Source organism: Canis lupus, chromosome 35 (assembly GCF_048164855.1).
Source record: "Canis lupus baileyi chromosome 35, mCanLup2.hap1, whole genome shotgun sequence".
NCBI classification, from domain to species: domain Eukaryota; kingdom Metazoa; phylum Chordata; class Mammalia; order Carnivora; family Canidae; genus Canis; species Canis lupus.
The window spans coordinates 28,146,666-28,156,374 of NC_132872.1; the positions used below are offsets into that span (position 1 = coordinate 28,146,666).

Here is a 9,709-nt window from a genome sequence, read left to right on the forward strand (position 1 = left end):
GGGCTCTGTGCCGAGTGTGGAGCCTCCTTGAGATTCTCTCTCTCCCTCTCCCACTGCCCCTCCCCTGCTCACTTGCTCATGCTCTGTCTCAAATAAATAAACATGTAATAAGGAATGTAGTGTATGTAATTTGGTATTTAAGCTGAATATTTGAGATTATTTTGATGCTCAACTTTAATTTAAAGAAGAAAGTACATGATGACTATGGGAAGTCTTTTTTTCTAAAATATTAAGATGGACACCTGGGTGGCTCAGTGGTTGGGCGTCTGCCTTTGGCCCAGGGCATGATCCTTAGTCACTGGAGTCTTGCATCGGGCTCCCTGCATGGACCCTGTTTCTCCCTCTGCCTGTGTCTCTGCCTCTCTCTCTCTCTCTCTCTCTCTCTGTCTCTCACTAATAAATAAATAAAATCTTTTAAAAATAAAAAATAAAAAATAAAATAAAATATTAAGAAAATTCTCAAAAGAATAATGAAGAAGATGGTTTTAAATTAAAACATATTAGCTGTTGCTTCTAACGCAGTGAAATTTTGTTTTTAAATCTTTCCTAAAGACTAGGGCAGATCTAGTAATTTACAAATTCAATATATAATACCCCAAGGAATAATAATCATTTTCTGATGTGTAGATGTATTTTCTGAGTGACTTCTCTATCCCTAATCCAAACATGACTCAATCTGAATTTCCATTATGAAATTATTTCAGAAGTGAAATTATGTTTATTTAATTTGTCACTCAATATTAACTGCTGGATAGTTGAAATCTTACGATTGTAGAGGTTGTGGTTGTATTGCCTTGCACTGTAAATTCTTATTTCTTTCATCTTTGTCTTTGCCTTTTGATGGGATTTTGTGCTTTTATAATATCCTAGGACACATTTTTTTTTGTACTCAATCTGAAGTCCTGCAGACAAATATACTCTCATTGTTATATAGTAAGAGGTAACCCCTGAGATTTAAACTTTTAAAATCCGTGCACCAACGTGGTTAGCCATCCAATTGACTGAATGAAAGAAATTTTAAAAAATTATATTTAAAAAAAATTGAAAAAAGAAAGAAATTTTAAAGTCTTGGATTCCCAAAACTCTAATCCAAGTGACCTAATTTTAATATGAAAAATGTACAGAGTATGGTAATAGTGTCACATGAGGAAATTTATCCTATTAAACCCTGATTCAAAAATTATATGTGATTAAAAGAGATTATCTGGATGAATCAGAATATGGAAGGCTTGGCTCAAAAATGAACAATTTGTTCATTAAAATTCAGGATAAAGAGACACTGTGTTTTCAGGAAAAAGGATAAAACTTCTTTTACAAGATTCATAATTGCCTGATTGTAATATTTCTTTAAAATAGTCATTTCCAGGCAGTCTGGGTGGCTCAGCAGTTTAGCACCTGCCTTCAGTTCAGGGCGTGATCCTGGAGACCCAGGATCGGGTCCCAGGACAGGCTCCCTGCATGGAGCTGGCTTCTCCCTCTGCCTGTGTCTCTGACTCTCTCTCTCTGTCTCTCATGAATAAATAAATAAAATCTTTAAAAAATAAATAAAATAAAATAAAATAGTCATTTCCTTTTGCTGTAGATTGATGCTTTATAAGGAATCCTACTTAAAAAAAAAAAGGAATCCTACTAATTATTATTTGGTTCTCCATATGTAGTGATACTAGAAAGAGCTTCCAATTTATTTATTTATTTATTTATTTATTTATTTATTTATTTATTTTTAATTTATTTTTTATTGGTGTTCAATTTACTAACATACAGAATAACCCCCAGTGCCCGTCACCCATTCACTCCCACTCCCCGCCCTCCTCCCCTTCTACCACCCCTAGTTCGTTTCCCAGAGTTAGAAAGATGAATGGATAAAGAAGATGTGGTTTATGAGCTTCCAATTTAGATAATAGAAGCATTGCAATTCGTGGAAAAGTTTATTTTTACTTCTAAATGAATGAAATACCAATTATAGTTATGTACTTTATTCTCTTAGTGTGTTCTAGTGCTACGTTTCCTCCCAAGATATAATCATTTCTAGATTATAGAAATACTACTATTTGTACATGTACACATGTACAAAGACTGTGTCATATGTGGAAGGAGCTCTGTGGTCCTCCTTGCAATATGTTTAAACTTACTGCTGTGCCTTTTCAAATTTTGAGGTGATGACCTAGATCCAGGACTGGTTCATGGAACTTGATCCCAGCAATGTAAGAAACTTCACTGTAAGGGATGCGTCCAAAAAAGAGGCAGGAGGAAAATCAACTTTTAGTGAAATATGTATGTTATACACTAACAGATCATTTGAAAACAGTGAACACTTAGAGTGACCTTGGTGGATGGAAAGAATAAATACAATTTCATAGAACAGTGCAAACCCTCACCCTTCAATGCTAGTCCAACACCTATTGTAATAAATAACTCTCAGGCCCATAATATAGTTTCTGTGAATTGCTTATGTTGATGGTGTGCAGCATGTCATTTACATTCCATGATAAATAATAAAACATCTCTGGTGCCATAGCACTTCCATTATGCTCTCTATTACGGTCTGTGACCAGGTTGAAATTGAATTTCAAATTTAAAATCTACCCTGGCTTATTGCAATTTTACAACTGAAGTTGAATTATTTAAACTTTTTTCATGGCACTTTTAGACACCACAGACCAGAGCATAATTGCTAACTAATTAGATAATATGTCTGAGTAAAAGACACAAATTAAAACAGATGGAAAGTTATAATACTGCTCTGATAAAGAACTGATGGATTAATGTGTTCTTCACCTATAGTATATTCAATATTCTTTCAAATTATCAGTAAAATTGGTTTAAACATTATATTCAATACCACATTAAATTTTGTTCTTTGATGCATAAAAAATCATTTTTTCTTTTGATTTTGAGTAATATTTCACCCTTTATCCAATTAGACCAAAGAATTTATGGGATCCAAATAAACTAGCTGCATATATGAGCAGTAGTATTTCAAGGGGAATATGCCCTCAGTGATTTATCAGAAAACCTTGTTAACTTGTAAGGATGATTCATAAGTTGCTGCACTCAAAAGCAAAGCAGAGTGTGTGAGAAAAGCCAAGTAGAGATGCTGCATTCTGAATTTGTACTGGTTTTAGTAACTATCAACACAATTAATACCCTCACTCCGTGCACTGTGAAGCCTTTGTGAAATATACCACTGCACACCGATATCTAATTTTTAATGACTTAACCACCTAAAATTTGGTGGTCATCGATTGCTCTTGATTTATTATTGCTACTGCTATATTATTATGGTTATTATTATTATTATTATTATTAAGTAAACCCTTTATTATAACCTGGGCATATTGCTGATATCTTTGCTTAGTTAATGCATTTTATTTTCACAGCAACATGATAAGGCAGGTGCTCTTATTATTTGCATCACATCTGTAAGTAACATAAGTTTATGGAAGCTAAGAAAGACACAGAAGCAGGCCACCCCTCACCAATTTTTTCCCTTGACTTGAAGTCATTATTCTCTGATTTCTCATTTTGCATGCAGACAATTCTTACCTTCAAATTCAGATTATAAATGTGCTAAGTCATAAGGTCACATTTTATATATTTTTTTCTCTTTCTCACAGCTCTTATTACAGATAGTGCTTCTAGCTGATTGCTTGATTAGTCATTCTGAAATATTGTTATGGGTTAAGTTGTGTCTCCTGCAAAAGATGTGAAGTCCTAACCCCCAGTAACTGTGAATATGACCTTATTTCAAAATGGGGTCTTTGCAAATGATCAAGTTAAGATGAGGCCATTAGTAGTGCCTCTGATCCAGTATGACTGTATCCTTACAAACCAGGGGAAGATTTCGACACAGAGAAACATGCATACGGGCAGGAACCATGTCAACATGAAGGCAGATATCAGAGTGATACATTTACAGGCCGAAGAATGCCAAAAATTTCCAGCATACCACCAGAAGCTAGCAGAGAGGCATGGAACAGATCCTAACATGCCATGCCATCAGAAGAAACCAACTGTGTCCGCACCTTGATCTCAGAACTTCTAAGTTTCCAGAACTGTGAGATAATCAATATCCGCTAGACTGCATACTAGTTCTGTGGTACTTTGTTAGAGCCATCCAAGCAAACTAATAACAAACATGCTGCATTCCTTTGCTTAAAACAAGTATATTACATATAAATATGTCTGACGAAAAATAAAATATAAATCACTGTTATATTTTATTTAAAATGGCAAAGACTTTTTTAGCCTAAGAATCTAAAAAAATAAAAGCACAGTATATAATAGTGAAAAATACATGTTTTTAAAATCTACTGGCTATTAAATGTAAGATCTAAAAGACTCAGACTGAAATTAAATTCCTTTTTTTTTTAAGATTTTATTTATTCATGAGAGACACAGAGAGAGAGGCAGAGACATAGGCAGAGGGAGAAGCAGGGTCCCTGCAGGGAGTCCGATGTGGGACTGGATCCAATCCCGGGAATCCGGGATCATGCTCTGGGCTGAAGAGAGGCACCCAACCACTGAGCCACCCAGGCATCCCAACTGAAATTAAATTTTAATTTAGCTCTTGACTTTGGAAATTAAATACAATTATTTATTTAATATAAATGTTTTAATTTACTGAACTTGCAGAGAAGAATTTGTTGTATAGAATTTCCTAACTATAATTTTTCACAATTATATTTGGTCCTTTTCAAGTGTCTATTTTTCAAGCAGATTTTAAAATAATGACCAAACATAATGGTATGGTAGCCCATTTTAAAATTTACTCAATACAAATAAACACATATGCTTCTAGGAAAATTATTTTAGAAATAAGAGCAGTTTTAGAAGAAACTGGATTTTCACTTGGAACTATGCAATTTTTTTATTTAGGTCCAGAAAAACGCTTTTTTCTATACCTAAATTGCATTTGGAAAAATTCAGGCTACTTTCCAACAAAACATTAAGAAAGCAATTTCATCCTTGGTCTTGGATTTCTTAAAGCAAACTCCTTTTGCTTATTTTCTATGAGGTATTACTACCAGTTTTTGATCAACTATAAGAATCTGTACGTTAAGAATTATTTCAAGACTTTCCTGAGAATAATGTTTAATAGAAAACCATAATATGAAAGGTACTTAACAAAAGTAACTAATGAAATACATAATTTACTCATTTCCATATTAGAAATGTAATTGTCTAAATTCGCAAAAATAATGTCAACTTCATTTAATTCTAATAGAGAAAAATGAATTTTCCATATCCTTCTTTGACATTAAACCAATTGTTCTATAGAGAATCTCACTTATTTTAATTACAAATGGCCTTTATCTATGTGAAAGAAAACTCATATCTAAACTCATATCTGATGTGTTTTAATTTCATGGAAAATATTTATGAAAATACTGATAATAATTAGACACTCAGAAAGAGACTCCAAACTTTTCTTCCTATCACCCCAATAAATATTTTCAAACTTAATCAAGGTCAACAACAATAGTTCCTTCACCTCTGATCCAAAGCTTCTTAATTGTTAGCTTTCAAGACCTAATTTAAAATAAATTGATGAAATAGAGTTTTAAATGTCTTCTAATTCCTTTTGGCTTTTCATTTTAATAAGCGTTCTAGCTGGTCACTTTACCAACCTGAAAACTTATATTATGTATGTAACTCAATTCACTCTTTGATAATAAGAACGGAGTGGACAGGGGCACCGGGGTAGCTCAGTGGTTGAGCATCTGTCTTTGGCTCAGGTCGTGATCCCGGGGTCTGTGTCTCTACCTCTCTCTCTGTATCTCTCCTGAATAAATAAATAAAATCTTTTAAAAAATGGACAGAAATTATATGAGTATTAATACTTTGCATTGAATATTGTTTAGTATACTTTCAACAATATATTAAAAATATACCATACTTTCCTCTTGTGCGTTTGATCATTTCAACCTCCTTCTGTATTGATATGCAAATTAATAGTAATTTGCACCTAATTACGTCATGAAAATTTATATTTATGATCATGACCCTACATTTCCTACACTTAAAACTAAAATATATATCTTATTTCCATACGTATTACAATTTTTTTTCATTTCATTGCATTAAAACCAATTATAGAAGTTAATGAAAACCTTACAAATGTCAGGAGTATGTGGAGGAAATCTGACATGGTCTGATTCGTAAAAACAGCCTTCATGACATTACATGTTCTGTCTCTATTTCCTATCTTCCTGTCTGTCTCTTTCTTTTTAGCCAAGTTGGTAAAATCCCTCTGCCTGTATAAACATCAGTTTTCTTGTTTATGAAGTAGACAGGCTTGATCAAATACTAATGAAAATATCTTCCTATTTATGTTCAGTAATTCTATTTTTGTCTAGGAAAATATGTACTTCATTAGCATTCAAGAAATCAAAGTAAATACTAGACTTAGATAATATAGGATAAATTTATAAAATATTTACCTTTTTAAATTTTTATCAGTCACTACTCTGGGGAAAAAAAATAATGACAGAACACTCTAACTCGATCAATGAAAACAGGTTCGATAGTGTGGTTATTTACATTGTTAAACAGGCTTACAGGCATCAAACAAGGAAAATTAAATAACCCGTAGCTAGTAGAGAGCCGTTACCAGTCCTAGGAATCAGTGTGCAAGAGAGGAGAGCAGCTACTCGAACCCGAAGAAGGTTTGAATGGAAAGGTCCAATCCATAGTGGTCAATATGCTACTGGTCACTATTCAGAAGAGAAGAAACTGGGGAAATGGGTCCCCTCGAGGATATCCAGCCCAGAACTTTCTCCCCTGAGACTGATTGGTCCTGATGCCCCAAGTTCAAATTTTCTTTGGGTTAATATCTTCACGGGGTATATCAATTTTTGCCTGTGGAGAAAAATGGCATGTTGTTCAATCGCACTGCCCTAGGGAGGGCATTAGATTATCATACTATTCATTAAACAGAATTTCAACTATTTCTATTATTTTCAGTCCTACCATCCCCCTCAGAAGTCTCTGATATCTATCAAAGCAGAACTAAGACAACACATATCAATTAATTTCTTTTTAGACATGCATATGTTAAAATTCTAATTTGTATGCAAGGAATATGCATGTTTGCTTTTGTTTAGTACATGGGGGCATATTTTTTAATTCCTCAGGAGACTTCCAAAAATGGTTAGTGTCTTAAGCAAGAGAGCCACAGGGATTATGCTTCATGATTAAGACAACTTAGATGTGGAGCTAGATCATCGGACTGAAAATCCTGGTTCCCTCATTTATCAGTAACGTGGGTAGGAATAACTGCTTAAAATCTCTGAGCCTCAGTTTTCACATGTGAAAGTAGAACTAATCTGTAATTAACAGAGATATCGCATGTTACATTCAGTACAGTGCCTGGAGCACTGAAGTCACCATTACTGTATTAATAACCGGATTTATTTTGTTTTGCTTTATTTTATATAGGATCATCTGCAGAGAAAAGAACACTGGCCACCAGGAATGAATTTGGGGAAGCTTGTTATAGAGGCGGCATTCTAAAGATGTTCGTATTAGTTCCTTGTTGATGTAACAAATTACCACAAATTTAGTGGCTTAAAGCAACATAAAATCATTATCCTTATAGTTCTGCAGATCAGAAATCTGAAATGCTTTTCACTGTGATAAAATCAAGGACCTGGCAGGTGTTTGCCCTTCTCCTGGAGATTCAGTCCTTGAAAGAGTTCTTTCCTTTCTTTCCCCAGCTTCCAGAGGCCACCTATACTGTTTGGTTTTGGCACCTCGTCAAAGCTATCAGTGTAGCACCTTTCATTCTCTCTCAGACTTGGACCCTCTACCCCTTTCTTGAATTATAAGGAATTTTGTCCTTATCCTCACGCTACCCACCTAATGCACCATAATCTCCCCTTCTCAACAACCTTAATTTAATCACATCTACAAAATTCCCATTGCCATGTAAGATAACCAATTTATAGGTTCTGAGGATTGGGACATGGACACCTTTGGATGACCATTATCCTGCCCATTGTAATTCAGTCAAACACTAATCTATATACTCATGTAAATGCTTCAGATATGGAATTAAGGCTAAATATCAGCTGAACATAAAATATGGATATAATCTTGGATTATCCTGGATATTGCTAGTTAGGCTACTTGATTATTATTTTTCGATTGCTCTTTAAACCATATTAATATATATGTGGGGTTTTGCACAATAGACATCAAATAAGTTCTCTATATTTGCTCATGTCTTCCTAGGACTAATGGGAAATGCGCGTGCACACACACACACACACACATATAATTTAATTTTGACAGAGAATTAACAGAACATTTAAGAATAGATCGTTTCAATTTGGCTAAGTCTTTATTGAAAATAATTCAGAGGAAGTCCCTGTATCAATGAAAGACAATCTTCCTCATAACTGTACAAGTTAGCTGACTACAGAGTTTCTCAAAATCCATGAGTTATGAAGCTGTGTGGAGATAACTGTATTAATTATATCAATAGTTCCCTTGTCCCCTATTGACCACATGTCCCCACCCCAGCAAATTCTTCTCATCGAGAGATGACATGCTTTCAGTATTCCTTAAAGGGAGAATAAACACTTTCGTGGACTAAACACATGTAGATTTGAAATTACATGACTCATAAAGAGTATATTATATCATTTGTTTGCCATAACCATAAGTGAATATAAATGTTTGACAGTAATGCCTCCTTTAGAACATTTACACCCCTTTGGTTAGTTCTGCCTGCGGACAGCTCAGTTCTTCCCGCCCCACCACACCACTTCTCTGGTACAAATGCACAGCCAGTTGCAGCTGGAACAGCAACAATGCAACCTGGCAACAATGCGGCCCCGCATACTAACACAGGCGGTGTCACCACCATGATCATGTCACCCACAGGAACAACCAAGACAGCCAAGACATAGAGTCAGGAAACTCTCCAGAATTCCCAATTTCCTTTAACAAAGTGAAATGATTCTATGTCTGAAACAGAGGGCCAGTGTGCAGATGGTGGTCTATTTGTCGAGAGCTTTTCTGTCCACTTCAGCCAGTGAAGAGAGCTGGTTGTCAGGGGAGGATGAACGTAGGGAGATGGCAGGTGTGGGTGCTCTGGGCTGTGCAGATATTATACCTGCAGATGCTTTAAAATCTAAATTTATTTTTTTTTCTTTTAAAACCTAAATTTAAAAGAGAGTCTTCAAGGAAACCAGTCTTCACCACCTTGACTCTGATGACCTCCCAATTCAAAGACAATGTCCTCTCTGCTGAATTTGCCAATAAAAATGGGCAACAGCTGTCTTGGGGTTTTTTTGGTGGTTGTTATTTTAGGTCTATCACTCTTGCAACATTGTGTTCATTCAAAAGGAAGAGAGAAGATATATATGATAACCATTTTTGCTTAACTAATTTTTATTTCTAGCAGGTAAATGTAGGTACTAGTACTGGGACGATCTCAGCTTCTTGTACTTCGACAGCAAAAGGCCCTCCTATACTCCACATTCGAACTGAAAAGAAAAACTGAAATCTCTGATGAAACTGTTATGTGTATTTATGAATATTAATGAGTAAAAACTGCTTGAATGGCTTACCTAATATATATATATTCATGGTTTATTATATATTTTATATATATATATATATATATATATATATATATATATATATAGTCTCACCAAATTTGGGATTTGTAAATTATAAAGTACCTACTATCCTAAAATCA

General features: G+C 34.5%; 1 long non-coding RNA gene across 1 annotated transcript in view; it reads left to right on the forward strand.

The window, feature by feature from the left end:
* Nucleotides 1-8,285, forward strand: part of LOC140625100 (uncharacterized) — a 72,885-nt gene extending 64,600 nt beyond the window's left edge. The window contains exon 3 of the long non-coding RNA XR_012024473.1: nucleotides 7,441-8,285. This is a non-coding gene — a long non-coding RNA (uncharacterized lncRNA). The remainder of the gene's footprint in view (nucleotides 1-7,440) is intronic.
* The last annotated feature ends 1,424 nt before the right edge of the window (nucleotides 8,286-9,709 follow it).